Source organism: Tiliqua scincoides, chromosome 3, assembly GCF_035046505.1.
Source record: "Tiliqua scincoides isolate rTilSci1 chromosome 3, rTilSci1.hap2, whole genome shotgun sequence".
Taxonomy (NCBI): Eukaryota; Metazoa; Chordata; class Lepidosauria; order Squamata; family Scincidae; genus Tiliqua; species Tiliqua scincoides.
Window position 1 is genome coordinate 74,719,030 of NC_089823.1, and position 16,881 is coordinate 74,735,910.

The following is a 16,881-nucleotide window of genomic DNA, read 5'->3' on the forward strand; positions in this document are numbered from 1 at the left end:
TTATGGCAGACTATAGTGTTGATATTTTTTCTTTGTATGAGTACAAAGAATAAAAACCTAGACAAAGAATCTGTTAGTACCCAAATGGCATGAAAAGTGCTTTTGCAGTGGTTAGGCCCCCAAAGACAATTATAATCTTAAGAAGTCTTAAAGATCTTTCACAATTTTCATGTTACCAACCCAGCTGGAGAGCTGCTTTGCTTTCTTACCTGCCCCCCCCCTTCCACCCCACACATTCAGAGCAACATCTTGTGTTGGTCATCTTGCATAGTTTAGAGAAATGATTTTCAACCTTTTTTATCTCATGGCACACTGACAAGGTGCAAAAATTGTCAAGGCGCACCATCTGTTTTTTGACAACTGACAATAAACTGCACTACCGGCGGGAGGCTCACATCCCCCAATGGCCCGACTAATAAATGACCCCCAAACTCCTGCAGGACACTGGCAGACAATTTGCAGCACACCATGTGCTGTTGCACAATGATTGAAAATCACTGATTTAAAGAATGGCAAGGCTAAGCCCAGATGGGAAAGCCATCCACGTAATTAAAAGTAGCTGTCTTAATGAATAGTAGGGGGGAAAGGAGGTTTTTGTATGAAAAACAAGCTCCTAAGTCTTCTAGAATCTGCTTTGAATATCAATTTATAATACGCTTTGGGTTTCACTGATGAAAAAGAAACTATACAGGTCATAAGAACAAAAGAAGAGCCCACTGGATCAGGCCAAAGGCCCGTTTAGTCCAGCTTCCTGTATATCTCACAATGGCCCACCAAATGCTTCAGGGAGCGCACAAGACTACAAGACACAACCTGTGTCCTGGTGCCCTCCCCTGCATCTGGCAATCTGATGTAGCCTACCTCTAAAAGCAGGAGTTTGCACATACCTACCATGACTTGTAACCCATGATGAACCATCCTGGAACCTGCCCTGTTGCAGTCCACCCATTGCTGTCTGGAACACAGAGCAAAAGGAAAGGACATTGTTTGCAAATGTTCTTTTGCCAATGCATCACCTGCAGATGTAACCATTCTTTTAATTAATGCACTAACATGCATGCTTTATTTACATAACTCATGACCCAATTGTATCCCCTGCCAGTCCATAGCATGCAGCGCCACTGATGGCACACAAGCTGCATACTATGGTGGGAGAGCAACCAGAAAGCTTAGAAAAGTTTTTTAAAAAATTATTTACTCCCCATAGGCCTCCAATGGCAGTGCTGATGGCATTGAATAGCATTGGCAGTGGTGATGCAGCCATACCAGTGAGGTATGTGCTGCATCCTTCAATGGAAAAGCAATAATGGAGGCATCCTTGAGGTAAGGCAGAGCTATTCAAACTGGGGCATCACGACGCCCCAGCCTGACAGCACTGGCTTCTGCCCCCTTAAGGGGCGGAGGCCGGGGGAAGGCAGTGATGCGATTCCCAGGTTTGCGTCACTCAGGGGGGCTGCAGGGACTGGGATGCACTCACCAGTCCCTGCAGCAGCCTGTCAGGGATGCGGGGAGCCCTGTGTGAGCATTTGCAGGGCTCCCGGACGTTCCAAAAGTGAAAGTGGAGCGATCGCTCTCCACCTCCGCAAAACCGGAAGTGGAGCACAATAGCTCTGCTTTCGCTTTTAGAAGGCTGAGGAGCCCTGCAGACACTTGCACAGGTCTCCCCACACCCCTGCAGGGACTGGTGAGTACAGACTGGTCTCTGAAGCCCCCCTGAGCGATGCGATTCTGGGTATGGCGTCGCAGCCCTTCCCCCGCCCCCGCTGCCTCCCTCCCCTCCCCTGCAAGGAATTACTACACTCTTCAAACTCTCTGAGAGTTTGAAAACTGCAGAGGTAAGGGAATGTTTGTTCCCTTAAGTTGGGGTTGCATTGCAGCTGTCTTGGTACTGGAAATTTGGACACGACTGGGCCCTGAGCCTCTTGACAGGCTACGTGAGGGCTGCTCACTATCTGCTGCCCTGGGGGCTGATGCTAGCCCAAGCCAAGGAAAGGAGCCAGGAGTGGGTGGAGGAGGAAGGCTCCTCAGTGAAGCCTCCCCATTGCTGAACTCTGAACATAAGAACATAAGAACAGCCCCACTGGATCAGGCCATAGGCCCATCTAGTCCAGCTTCCTGTATCTCACAACGGCCCACCAAATGCCCCAGGGAGCACACCAGATAACAAGAGACCTCATTCTGGTGCCCTCCCTTGCATCTGGCATTCTGACATAGCCCATTTCTAAAATCAGGAGGTTGCACATACACATCATGGCTTATAACTCGTAATGCATTTTTCCTCCAGAAACTTGTCCAATCCCCTTTTAAAAGTGTCTACGCCAGACACCATCACCAGATCCTGTGGCAAGGAGTTCCACAGACCAACCATACGCTGAGTAAAGAAATATTTTCTTTTGTCTGTTCTAACTCTCCCAACACTCAATTTTAGTGGATGTCCCCTGGTTCTGGTGTTATGTGAACTCTGAGGTCTGGTTGGAGCCCCAGTTTCTTGACCAGCAACCCCCTTTTCCTACTTCTCTTTAGAAAAGAAGATCCAGACACTGGTGGAACACATCCCTCTTGCAGCAACCCTGGGAGTGGAGGACAGAAAAATGCACACAAATGCTAACTTCACAGCTACAGAGGGAGGGAGGGAGTTCAGATCACAGGACTGGGGATATTCTGGTCCTAGCTGTACTTAGAACTGTACGTGGTCTCCTGGCCAAGTGTAGAAAAAACTGGTGAAAAGTCTGAGAGGAAAGTGAAAGGATGAGGGATTGGAAAGACAAACTGAGGCAGAAATAAATGGAAAAGCAATAGTGAGAAGACTACATAGTTAAAGAACCCCATTTTTTATTTTTTATGAATGACCTTGAGGAGGGAATTGCTTGATTAGAAAAGGATTAAAAGATAAAGACAGTTAATCTAGAACAAACTTCTCTAATGCAACCTCTCTTTTTGAGATGGATAACCCAAGGGTCACTAGTCCTTTTAGCCATGCTAATGAAGGCACAAGTGTGAAATCTGAGCCCAAATGTGAGGAGCACCATTGATTTCCATTCTACCATCTCCATCTCTTAACTTTGTCACAGCGTAGTCCTGTTTGGGAAAAATCTCAATTCCATTTCGCAGCTAAATAGCAAGAGCCACGGCTCTCTCACTATCTAATGTGACTATATGATGATGCATATTTGATAAACATATATGATGATGCTATGCTGTATATCAAGTTAATCAACAATCTTCTTTTAAAAATCAACATGACACCTTCAAGTTTTATTGTAAGCAAGTCCATTATTCATCCAACTGCCTTAATGATCTTTTAGTTTCGTTCTTCTCTATCTGCGTTTTATGTTCTTGATCATTTGTACTTTAAAGAACACCATATGTTTCAATGCCTTCATTTGATGCTCTCTCTTCTAGCAACCTTAACCTTTCCATCTGTATATTTAATTACCATTTGAGGAGATAGGAAAGTGTTTATATTCTGCCCCTTGCAAGTATATCAGCTTGAAAATAGGCTCTTTTTTCTGGTATGCTAATAAATACAGTTGGTGTTTTGCAAGCACTTACATTCCTGGGTGCCACTAAAAATCATCCTTTCCCTTAATTTGAACAAAAATATGGAGCAGAAAAAATGAAGGGTCAAAGAAAGAGCAGAGTAGATTTGGAGGGGCAAACAGTGTTACACATATTCAACCTTCCAAAATAGCCATGTATTTCATACTAACATTTCAACCCTACATATATTTATGCAGAAATAAGTAACACTGATTTCAGTGAGACTTCTATCCATGTAGGTGTGCTTAGTATTGTGGCCTTAATTAAAATTGTAGTAGAAGATTCTATTTATTTTATGTAATTGTAGTCTCTACAGAGACTGCTGGAAGGCAGATCATCTTTCTTTTCTTTTTTCTTTTCTTTTTTAATAGAGAATAATAATGAGGAGCCTTGATTTGCATGGTAGAAATAGGTTTTAGTGTAGGTGGAAAGGTCTGCCTTTAATAGATGCATGACTGGAATTCAGCAGGCGCAACTCTTCCCAGCATAGAAATGTAGTAATGAAAAGTTTCACCAGTTAGATATCTTCCTGTTAAATAGTTATTAAAGGTAGAGCAGCCCTGGCAGAAAATCCACAGAAACCAAGCTATGTCAAAGGTTGTCTGAAAATGGTTGAGTCTGTAATCCTATACACACCTTCCTGGGAGTAAGTCGCATTGAATACAGTGAGATTTGCATCTGAGTAGACATGCATAGGATTGTGCTCTCAGGGCCCAGTCCTATCCAACTTTCCAGTGCCGGTGCAGCCGCAATGCAGCCCTAAGGAAGGGGAGCAAATGTTCCCCTGCCTGGAGAAGGCCTCTGTGAATGTCCCCCTACTGCAGGATGCAGCATATACCCCATTGGCACGGCTGCACCAGCGCTGGAAATTGGGCCCTAGGATTGGGCCCTCAGTCCACTAATGTAGCGGGCTCAAAACAGCATGGCAGTCAACATATCTGAGCCCAATCCTATGCGTGTCTACTCAGAAGTCCCACTGTGTTCAAAAGGACTTACTTCCAGGTAAGTGTTCATAGGATTGCAGCCTCAGAGTAGAAGGACAAGCAAGGATTTTAGGAACCAAGGTCACAATATATCCAATCTGGAGACACAAGAGGAAGTACTGAGGTGAAAAGATAATGACAGAAGACAAGAATGAGAATTAAACATGTATGAGAGAGGCTGGTAGATCTCTTCTTATATGCCTGTTCACACACTTTTAATAATTTTAATTATTTTTAATTACACACTACTAATTTTAATTATTTTTAACAAAAGTACAAAAGATGCTTCTTGCATGACAGAGAATAGAGAATACATTTTCTAAGATGATACCTGCAAAAACACATGCATGTATTGTCTAAAAAGAATTCTTTTTCTTTATATTTTTGTCTCATTTGCAAATTTATGCAAATTGAATTGATTAATTCAATTCAATGGTGAGCAACTTATCCCAATCCCACCATACCCCTTGCCTGTCCCCAATCCTATTCCCTCTCCACCCATAGCATGCAGTGCTGCCAACTGAGCATGCACTGCATGTTATGGTGAGGGGATGCAGCAAAACAGCCTGAGATAGGTTAGTAAATGTCTTTTTTCTTACCTCTCCAGAGGTCATGTGGCCACCAATGGGTGTCCTTGGACCTATGACAGCTATTTAGCTGGCATAAGTCCAAGAAGACTCAGGGGGCATGTTTGGCCAGGAAAGGGAGGGGATAGGATCTTGGTGTGTGCCACTGTTGCTGAGATCCACCCCCTTCTACCTTTGAACAACCCCTGCTTGGCCCACTTTCTACATAATTCTGCCCACACTCCTCCCCAAACCACAGCTGTTGTCAACTCACCTGCTCCTGGTGGGGTATCCAGGAGCTGTTGTTGCACGCTAAGCTCTGGGAACTCTCTGGTAAGCGTTGTGTTGTTTTCAGCCCTTGAACCTGCTTCCTGTTTCCTGTTTGCATTTGTACTCAGCACAGACATAGCCAGACATAGGAGGCAGTGACAGAAGGGCTGCAATCAAGGACCAGATAAGTCATTTGAGCAATGGAGGGGATTTGTGTGATAAGTGAAACCATGGATACGGAATCCGCAAGTACAGGAAGACGCCTGTAATCCATGGCCAAAAGCCACAGTAACTGACATTTGTTCTTCTGAAAGGATTTGCCAGTACCACTTAGCTCGAGATAATGTGGTGACATATTTAACATCTTCCAATAAGAGCTCATTAGTCCATGGCACGGAAAAATGGTCAACTCACAGGATATAAAAATTGTCAATTCATAAAATAAAATACTGCTATAAGATATGATTTCCAAAAATCAATGCAGAATCTTATTTCTCTATGTTTTGGGGTGCTATTGGCAAGACATACTGAAGAGCACCATGCGCATTAAGACAGTTCAGTCACACCATAACAAGACTTTCCTCTTCACCTTCCACTTTGAGATGTTCTGGCATGGGATAAAACTACTTAGGAAGAGATGAGTGTGTTCCTATATCAGTCACATATTTTAGGAAGTACATCATCCCTGATTTAGAAGTGCCTGTGAATACTTGTCAAGGTATTTATACATCTTCATGTTTCTCAGGACCAAATCCTCACCCTCCAAAACCGTTCCTTCCTTATCGGCACCCTTCACATAAGCACGACTGTCTTCTGCCAAAATTGGTCTTATGCCTCCAAGAAAAATTAGTCACACATTTCTAACTGTTCTTTTAAACTAGGATTTTAACAAGTTAATGTGATATATTCTGGTCTTCCCACATTCAAATTTAATTTCAGAATCCACAGGTATTAATCTCATAATCTATGCTATGGAGTAGACTTCTGACTGTCAGGAAGAGAACTGCCACAAAGTCCCCCTTCACCTCTTCCCTCTGAAAACTGAAAATCCCCCACCACTTTTCATCATCCTCAAATGGGGAAGCAAATATGGGGCAACCTGGGAGAGTGGCATTGGGTGCCTTGCCCAAAATGCCTTGCACAAAAATGTCTTCAGATGCTACTAGCTGACTGGAGAAGTTATAAATACAGTACATTCCCACTGAATCACAGCTAACTTTGCCATTGAATGAGAAAAACTCATATGGATACAATCAAAGTCATTGTAGGACAGTGGGACAAACTAGGGTAGAGCCTGAGGGGCTCCCACCCCAGACACTCTGCAAAGACTGCCCCAGGCTCCACCCTAGTTACAGAGGAGGCACACACTGCAGCTGCTTCCTCCACCCCATTCCATCTCTGGAGGCTGGGAGCTTCCAGAGGAAAAGCAATGATGTGCACAAAGAACCCGCCTACGGGGAGAGCCCAGAATAGACTGCCTTCACACTGGCAAAGGCAGTCACCTCCACATTCTTCCCAGAGGAGGACTGCTTCTTCTCTGGGGAAAACCCAGAAGAGACTGTCTTCATGCTGCTTGCAACATGAAGGCAATCACCTCCAAGTTCTCCCCAGAGGAAGAGGTGCTGCTGCTTTATGCGCCAGCCCCTTCCTGTCCTGTCAGGGAGAACCTGGAAATGGCATCTTGACATCATTGGCCTTGAACATCATGATGATGCCATGACATTATGCCTCTTGATACAATATATGTGGTTCACAGGCTTTAGGGGAGATGCAATGTCAAAAAGATACATGTATTTTATATTTAAAGGAAAAAATTTATTGCTATTTTTCAAAGAAAAAAGACAATAACATGCTAACTTTAAAGCAAAAACATATTATTCATTAAAAAAACCATTTTTTTCTTTTTCATTCCATTGTCAGTTACGGTGGTCAGGAAAGTACAGGGAACCTTTTGATATTCGTTTTTGACACACACAATGGGGGGCAAATAGTGCATTCCTTATAGAGGTTGCCAACTTACAGCCCAATCCTTTCCACACTGTCCTGGGAGTAAGCCCCATTGACTCTAATGGGACTTACTTCTAAGTAGACAAGCATAGGATTGGGCTGTTAGTGCTGACTGAAAAGGAAAAGTTCAGATGTGCATTCTGTAAAATATGTTAAGTAATCAAAGGGTGTACAGTCATTACAAATTCTACCCTTTAGATTCTCCCTTCAGAATTCTGTTAATATTGTTATAAACTGGCCCAATATCAGAGTGAGCTCTTTGAAACGTCAATCACTTTTACCTCCTTTTGGTCGTTTTCAAGCTAACTTAGCTAACTTGCAATTACCTGAAAGTGTTTGAACAAGTGAGGCTAATTATTTTCCAGGCTTTCCGGATCAAAGAGCCATTGTTCATCCTTTGAGGCTGGTTATGTCACAGCATATGTTATGCAAAGATACTGTTTTCCAAATGCTTTGAATTTCTGTCAAATCTTGGTAATAGCACATGTGATCAGTGGAATATCCACTTAAATGCAATGCATTCTTATCTCTCAAAAATGTGTGGTTTTTTTTCTTATTGTACAACAGGTAATTCCAGAAAATACAACTGGGTTCTGGTTCTGATTTGGCACAGAAATCAATTGCCATGTGCCTTAGCTTTGACCTGGCAGTTCCCACAAAACAGTACTTTTGAAGAGACTGAAACAACTTCCACCTAGTGCCTTTGTGTTGCTAGCACTCCAACATGTAGCATAGTCATCTCTTGATCCTTTGGCCCCACACTGAGCACTCAGCAATGCTGTTCCTGATAGCTGCTGATGCTAGTTCCACACCAGGCAGAAGAATCATTAGCTGACCAGAGCTAGGTTTGATGGCAGGGGCAAGGGTAAGAGAACATGTGCAGCTGTTTTAAGCAGCCTCTAAGGGATGTGAAGAGTTTCCAACTTGCCACTGAAGTTTATTTTATCTACTGTAGATGTGAAAATTACTCCTCATACAGAATGTCAATTTGAATTAGGGTGAAATAAATAGGATATTTTTTATTATGTTATTGTTACCCGATAGGAACTTGGGACCAATCACTGATTTTATTTAAATGTAAATTGTATTTGAGAAAGAATTTTTCAATTGACATGTTGTGATTTAAAGTTCTCAACTTATTTTTAACTGATTTCCACTTTATGGTAATCATTACTTGTCTTATGGCATGGCACAACCCTCTATTTCATTAGCGCCAGCAAAGCATGTGCTCCAGCTGAAAAGCATGTTGCAACAGTGCACCAGTTAGGAGCTGGTGTCAACACAAAGAGCAATGCATTCTGGAGGAGGTAAGTCACTGCCAAGCCACGAAGGAGTAGGGGAAGGGTGGATCAGGCCTAGGAGGGGTAGGGATCAGCGGCACCAGCTTGCACCATCCCCATTCCTGGTCACGATCCACTGACACGTATCAATGCGGACTTGGCCAGCTATGCAGTTGACGTGGGTACAAGTTGACCTGTGGCACAGGCTGGGGCTTTCCCTGAAGCAAGGGGACAAACATCCCCTTACCCCAAGGAGACTTTCCACCTGCTAAACTCCCCCATGGGATGCGGCATAGCCCATGCCGCTGCATCAGTGCAGGGACATTTTTGTAGGATTGGGTTGTTAAGGCTGTAAACCCCCTTTTGGCGTGATTGAGCCATGTGTCATGGTAGAAGTTTTAAAACCAATAACGTATTTTGACAAAGAACGTTGATGAGATGGGCACCCCAATATTATCAGGGCTGACAGCAGAACACCTCAGAATCTGCAGCTGTAAGTTCTCCTATGGTATTGCAAATGTTGTGCACCGCAGGACCACCAACACAAATATCTGGAGGCCCCTTGCGTATGCTAGCACTTGCCAGATACTGCGCCAGTGCAGGTATGGTAGAGGTGGGGCTGTTGGTGGGTGGTTCAGGGTGGGGAGCAGGCCAGGCAAGGAAAACTTTGGGGCAGAAGGGGTGGATTTCAGTGGCAGCACTGAATACCAGGAGTCTGTCCCTATTTCCCTGGCCAGTCATACCCCCTGCCTCTCCTCCAACGTACATCAGCAAAAAAGCTGGCATGGGTCTGAGGCATCCCACAGAGAAGTAAGTAAAAAATACTTATCCCTTCCAGGCTGTCTGGTCACCCCTCCCACCACTGGATGCAATGTGCACTCCAGCAGTACAGCTGCATCATGTAATATGGTGGGGGATACGGGGCCTATATAAATTTTCAGCAGAAGGAGGATTCATACATATCTAAGAGCCCAATCCTGGGCTTGGTGCCGCAGCTTCATGCCGCCGTGCACTGTCGCACACGTGCCATAAGGCACGTTTGCAAGCCTCACCGCCAGGCTACTGCCGATGCTAGCCCAGCGCCAGCTGGTACTGGGCTAGTGCCGGGCTAGTGCAGGCCTCCGCGGCTCGGCGGTCTCACAGACTGCCGAGCCGCAGTACAGTAAGCAGGGTGGGGAGGGGACAGGGAGGAGGCGTTCTGGGGAGGGAGCGGGGTTGGAGAGAGGGCGGGGGAGGCGTGATGGGGAGGCGGGGGCAGGGACGGGGGCAGGGGGAGGTGTGCCAGGGGGAGGGAGGGAGGGAGGCGGGTTTGTGGAGCTCCACTCCACCAGATCCAAGGTGCTTGTGAAGGCCTTTACCGCTGACTTTCTGGTTGGCAGTAAAGTGAGTAGCCCCATTACAGGGCTGCTTACCTTACCCGGGAGAAAAGGATGAAAATCCCCTTCTCCAGAGGCACCTCCCGCAGTAGCCCAGGGCGCACAGGATCCGGCGGCAGCCGTTCTCGGTGCTGCCGAGGCTGGGCGCCCCGGACATCTCACGATTGGGCTGTAAGTCGCCATCGAATTTTATCTAAAGCAACTTTCCAGGAAAGTTCAAGCCAGTTAAATTAATTACTTGTCTTTTCCCTACCCTATGGATACGTAAAAATATTACTTGCAAGATAAGGGTGGGCAGGTTGCACACCTCTCTGAGTAAACCAGGTCTAACTCTTAATATAAACAGTAAAAACTCTACAGTCATATCCAAAGGGATCGATTTGATTAGAACATGTAAAAATTAAACGATTCAGGCCACAATCCTAACCCACTTTCCAGCACCAACATAAGGGCAATGCAACTCCAAGGTAAGGGAACAAACATTGCCCTACCTTGAGGAGGCCTCTGTGAATGCCCCCCAACTACAGGATGTAACACATGCCCCATTGGCACAGCTATGCCAGTGTTGGAAAGTTGGTTAGGGTTGTGTCCTCTTACCTTTTAAGTTTCTTACCCTCTTGTTATATGAGACAACTGCTATGCCCACCCAGAAACAAATGATACTGTACTTCAAAAACTATACTAATTCACTTTCTCTGTATGAAAGTTAAGATGGTATAATTTACTCAGGGCTCCAACCTGGAACCTGCTTTGCATGCCAAGACTTAGGCCTGGAAACTGTGCAGTAGTAATCAAAAGAGAATGCCTGTAGACATGTGGAGTCCATTTCCCTCACCACTAAGTATTCATACCCACCTCACACACAACAGGGATTACAGTTTTTAGATTGTTTAGCCCACGGGCAGGGATACTGATTTTTTTTTTTAACATATTGTAAAGTGCCGAGCATATGTTGAGCTCTCCAGAAAGAATAAAGAGATTTATTTATTTCAAGTGTTTTTGTTCCACGTTTATTCACAAGTATTCAAGGCAGCTAACATGATGGACTAAAAAGGAAACGCAATAAAATTAACTAAAATATCAAATTTCTGAGAACAATAGAATGGAAACACTATTCAATATAGCCATGGCACAAACTCATTGTCTTTCCTTCCTCAAAGGCTTGTCCAAACACTGCACACTAAAAAGATGAGATGCGGCAATATGAACTTCTTTAGGAGAGCGTGATTTTAATATTAATCTAGTTCCCTTTTTGGCAAAGTGAAAAAAAAACAAATTTTGTTTTGCATATTGCTTCATTTGGCTGTTTTGTTTCATTGACTCATTTCAACAGTCTGCTTTAAGCCATTTCTGCCCAACTCTGGATATACACAACAGGGATCAAACGTATACACCTGTGGGCTGGGCAGACATGGGTTAAAAATGATGATTCAGTTTCTTAATCATTTCCCATTAATTTCAATGGACAAAATTCAATTCATTGCAACTTCTTAAATTGCTTTTCAGAATTAGATGAAATTTAAAAGGATGGAAGCATTCTCTAAGGGGGCAAAATCAGCAAAATCACATCCATATAGGGACTGGGGTTTTCATTTTAGGGGCAACTGACATTTGATCCTTTTAAAAGGTTTCTGCTGGTCTTGACACATATCTTTGTGGCTAACTTGCATGAAACTCACAGGTAATTTAGAGATAGACTCCTGCTTTTCCTGCCCGTAGAAATAACTACTAAGAGCACAATCCAAAACGGATTGCGTTTTGCCATAAAGCAAGTTTGTGACTCCTCGGATGTCAGTGGACGGTGCATGTCTGTGTGGTGGCCTGCGGAGGCTGAATCCGGCCTCCATGCCAACAGACACAGGTGAGTCTGTGCCAGCTAAGCTCAGCTAGCATGAGGGCCTAGGCGGGTGTGGGGAAAGCGGAGAAGAATTGTTCTGGGGTGAAGGAAGAAAGGGCAGTGGGCGGGCCCATGGTGGGCATATGGGCAAGGAGTGGAGGGTAGGGCCAGGATATGTCCCTTGTGCTAGATCCTATCCTTAGCAGCCTGGGCTGCCCTTGGCTGCTAAGATCTACACCACCTCTTTAGGTGTCACAGATCCAAGTAGCCCCATTGGGGCTGCTGCGACTCTCCCCAGGGTAAGGGGAATTTTCCCCTTGCCTCAGGCTGGGCCACAGCCAGCCTGAAACTCATGCTGGATACAGCGCAGGCCAGCCAACCTGCCTGTTCCAACTCAAGTTACGATTGCACTGTAAATTTTTAAAAGATAGGTACAGAGATTCATGAGCTATCCATCAAAACAATATCAGAGACAGGGTCGCTGACAGCTGGTATTGGACCTGGGAAGGATTGGGACCCCTTTCTAAATTTGTTTTGTGCTATATAATTTGTTTTGTCATCGCCTGGGCCCCCTGGAAGCTCAGGCTCCAGGGACTTTGTCGCGTTCAGCTACCTCCCAGGTCTGATGAGATAAGAGGCACAGCTTTCAAACAAGCTTGGGTCCTACTACCCTTTTATTTAGGAATGCCCAGAAGACCAACTGAAGTGGTTTCAGAAGTTAATCTCAAATTTTCTTGGAGTTTGGGATTAAGAAAGTAATTGAGATTACCTTTATTTTTACTTACTTAGTAAATAAAAATAAATAAAGGTGAGATCACATGGAGGAGTTAACATGGCGGGCTGAACTTGCATGCTTGGGAAAGCACCAGGAGACTTAAACCCGGCTGCTGTTGACAGCATGCGCCAAGGACTTCCCCGAATCAAAGGGATAACAAGAGATTACCTACAATTCTTAGGAGGTTGCTCCTTTTGGGGGTTATCTCTGGTGAAGGCTCTTTAGTCTGAGCGATGGAAGAGAAGGACAGACATCTAGCTCAGGTCAGGTGGTGCGACAAAGCCTGACCGTCCCCCAAAAATTTATTACTTTCACTTTGGCAAGTTGCGGAGAAATATTGTGATTTATAGAAGTTGTTTGGACGCTCAAGATAAGACTGCTAATTAAAGGATCTTGAAACAATTTTAATGAAATGAAACTCTTATCGGTTGGAATGGAATATTGGGAATGTGCACAGCAGGCGTGGTGACGAGATGAGTTTCGAAAGTTTTTAATGGCCGAATGGTCTCCAAGTGCTTTATTAGGATGTTTTTCTACTGATTAATGATTTTATTGACTTTAATGATTACGATATTTAGGGTGTTTATATTTTACTTTTATGTGATACATTATAGCTTACGAAAGTTGAGTATATGAACTATAGAATGGAAGAGCTTTATTTCAAAACCATACAGGGTGTAACCATAGAGTTCTTGAATTGTTTGAATTAGAAGTGACATCTACTGGTGAAAACTGGAACGAAGAGCCAATACTATGGAGCAACCAAAAGAACAAATGAAACAGCCAAGATTACTAATACAGACTCTGAAGGGAGAGCTTAATGTGGAATTTCTGGAATACCTGTTTCAGCAGTTTCAGGATAAAATTGAATTAAAAATAGACTCAGGGCACAATCCAAACTGCGCCCTATGCCGGCCCAAGTCCCTTGGGCCAGCCTATGAGGGTCAGAAACATGCCATAAAGCATGTTTGCGCCTCCTCGAGGGGAAGCCAGGCCGGCGCTCTGGGCTCTGGGAAGCTCTGACATAAGCCTCTGCACCGGCTTCCCCTCAGTCGCTTGTGTTGGCCCGCCTGCGCCAACACAAGTGGAAAAGGTAGGCGTGAGGAGCAGGGAGGACGAGGAAGGGAGGCATTCCTGGGCAGGGGGAGGGCAAGTGAAGGGCAGTCCTGGGAGCGGGTGGGGAGCGGGAGACAGGGCTGGGATCTGGCAGTTATGCCGGATCCTGACCCCCGTTCCTGGAGAGAACAGAGCGGCTTCAAGCCACTTCGCTCTCCTCGGATTTGTGCCCCTCCAGAGGTGGCACAAGTCCAGAGGAGACCCATTGTGGTCAGAAGCCCATACCCAGGGGTAAGAGGAAATGTTTCCCCTTACCTCTGGCTGAACCACTTCTGGACACAATCCTATGCTGGATACAGCACAAGCCTCCTGGCTTGCCTGTTCCAGCGCAGGTTACGATTGCGCCCTCAGTTGAACAAGAGCTTAAAGACCTGATTTGAATTGAGACAAGATATGGCTCAGCTAGAAGAATCTCCCAAATATATTAAACAAGAGACACAGGAGATCCAGAACAGAGTCAATATCACTGATTGTAGAATGGAAGTCCTGAGTTCAGAACAAGAGAAAACATTGGATATATCTTTGATGGAACAAGCAAATAAAGAAAAAACACTGAGACTAAGCGCAGTACCAAAGATTTTCAGAGAAGTTGGAGAAGATTTGAGACAACCAATAGTACAGGTTCTAGCTCGGTATTTACAAACAGATGAACAAATCATTGAGAGTTAATTTTCATGTTTTTCATTTTTTTCTTGTGTGAATAATGTAATTTTTAGTTAGTTTAGACTGTTTAAGATCTGATAATTTTTTGTATGATTTTGTGGTAGAATAAAGCAATGTAGTTTGATGTAATGGGTCAAATAATCTATTGATTTGATGAGTAGATAGGGGATTTAACTTTTATGTTTTTTGTGTTGAAAATGTATTTATTAATAAGTGTAGATTGTTTAAGAAATGATAATTAATTTTTTTGTATGATTTTATAGTAGAACAAAGAAATGTAGTTTGAGATTTCCGCATTTGCCACACAACCTGTAATATCTTTATTTTTTAGTTTTTTTCTGTTTGTATTTATTTTTGGTATAATAAAATAAAAACATAGATTTTTAAAAAAATAAAAAAAATAAAGGTAATCTCAATCTCAATAAATCTAAATTTATTTAGTAAATATCGATCCTGCTTTATCTCCCCAAGGGCAATACTTGTATTGATTTTTAATGTGCCTATAATGTGTTTAGAGCTATAGAAACATGGCATTTTAAAAGAAAACCCTTCTTCAAAATGTCTCACAATCTAAATATAGACCAAAAGAGGGAAGGAAGGCATAGGAAGAAAGAGAGAACTCAAAAATATATGTATAAACAGTAAAAACCAGCAGAATAACCCCTAAAGGGGGGGGCTGGTTTCTGGAATGGCTAAATTAGTAGCAGGTCACTGGAGGGCAAAACCACTCATCAGCAACCAGGCTGACAGCACAATCCTATCTATTACTAGTACTGTAAGACACATTTGTGATGACTCAGGAGTATGCAGCTCCAGTAGGAAAGCCTGCACTAGCACACTGGCACTACGTCCAGATCTTCAGCTGCTGGTAGTACTCCACTGAGTGGCGCAGGGGCTGGGTGAGGGTGGAACGGAGGTGGGGAGGGGGTGTTTCTGGGTGGGAGAAAGTTGAATGGTGGTGGATCAGGCATGGGAGTTGGTGGGATCACGGAGAGGCCTTCACCAAATCCTATCCTCCCTCCCAGGCTTGGAGGCTCTACATGGAGTTTCTTGGGCTTGTGCCAATGAATTGGCTGGTGCAAATCTAAGTAGCCCCATTGAGCAGGCCTGGGCTCGACACAGAGTAAGGGGGGAAATATTCCCTTACCCCAAGGAATGAGGGGATCTTCCAGCCTGCTCCTAACATGCACTAGATACAGCAAAGGTCATTCGAACCAGCTGTGCCAGCACAGGTTAAAATTGGGCTGTCAGTCTGCACTGCCATTTTATGATGCTGTCCCGTAATGAGATCTTCCAGCACTAAGGAGAAGTGCTCAGTGGTGGAAACTGGTAGGCCTTCAGCTGCTGCTGGTTTTATGAGAAACTGTCATTTTAGAAGATATTTGAAAACAGGAAATGAGGAGACCTTGTGATCTGGAAGGAAGTTCCAGGAGTGAGATTCCGTAAGGAAGACGGGCAAAGGTAAGAAGGTGATCCCTTGATGTTCCATTTTCTCTTATGAATAGTATTCAGCTAACAGTTTCATTTTTAAGAGTAACAAGGAAGGCGTGAAGTCAAGGTCAAGAAACCACAAGTTATTTGAAATGTCCTATTCAGCATAACTACTATACACGTAGTAAGCCAAATTGAAGACAGAATGAAAATTACATTTCACTCAACCATGGTCTCCAATAAGAGAGGCATTATATCATGTACTTAAACCCAACAGTTTAATCCAATTACGACAACTGTATAATTTGAATTTTATTATAAGACAAGTTAGATGATAAAAATCATGTATGCATATCAAACAAGAAGTTATACACATTTTAGTGTTCTACCTGATGTCATTATGTGTGCCACCAATTAAAATATATATATATCACAAATTAAATGCAATCAATTCCAATTCTTATTGCTTCAGCTAAAGGTCTTTTCAATTGCAGGCTGATTGCTTTGGCTTTTCCTGCACACATTTTGAATATTATTTAGCTCCACAAATAATCAAACTTAGAAAATATGTAAGCTGCAGTGTACTGAGTTGCAAAGCCCACTAAGGATTGTGCTTAATATTGTACTATGCAGCAACTGTTACCCTGCACATGCCCAATCTCATCTGATCTTGGAAGCTAAGCAGGGTCAGGCCTGGTTAGTACTTGGATGGGAGACCACCTGGGAATACTGGGTGCTGTAGGCTTATAACATAGACTTTCGAGACTGAAGGTTGCCAACCATTTGATATTGTACAACTACAAATGAGTTGCAACATATTTTAGATCACACCAATGGCAACACAAACATATTTTGAAGAGAGAAAGAGAAAGAAAGGGGGAGGAGAAAGTTGGATGGAGTGGAACAAGATGGACAGGAGAGAGAGCAGATCAAAAGTTAAAAGCAGCACTCATATTTTGATAGCAAGATTCTAGGTTCTGAGAAGTTGTAAGGTAATGGGAAGCTAATTCCTTGTCCCTCTCAGGATCTTTGTGTGC

The 16,881-nt window shown here is 43.7% G+C and overlaps 1 pseudogene; it reads left to right on the top strand.

The window, feature by feature from the left end:
• Positions 1–16,470: 16,470 nt before the first annotated feature.
• Positions 16,471–16,588, top strand: LOC136646991 (5S ribosomal RNA; annotated as a pseudogene).
• Positions 16,589–16,881: the final 293 nt, after the last annotated feature.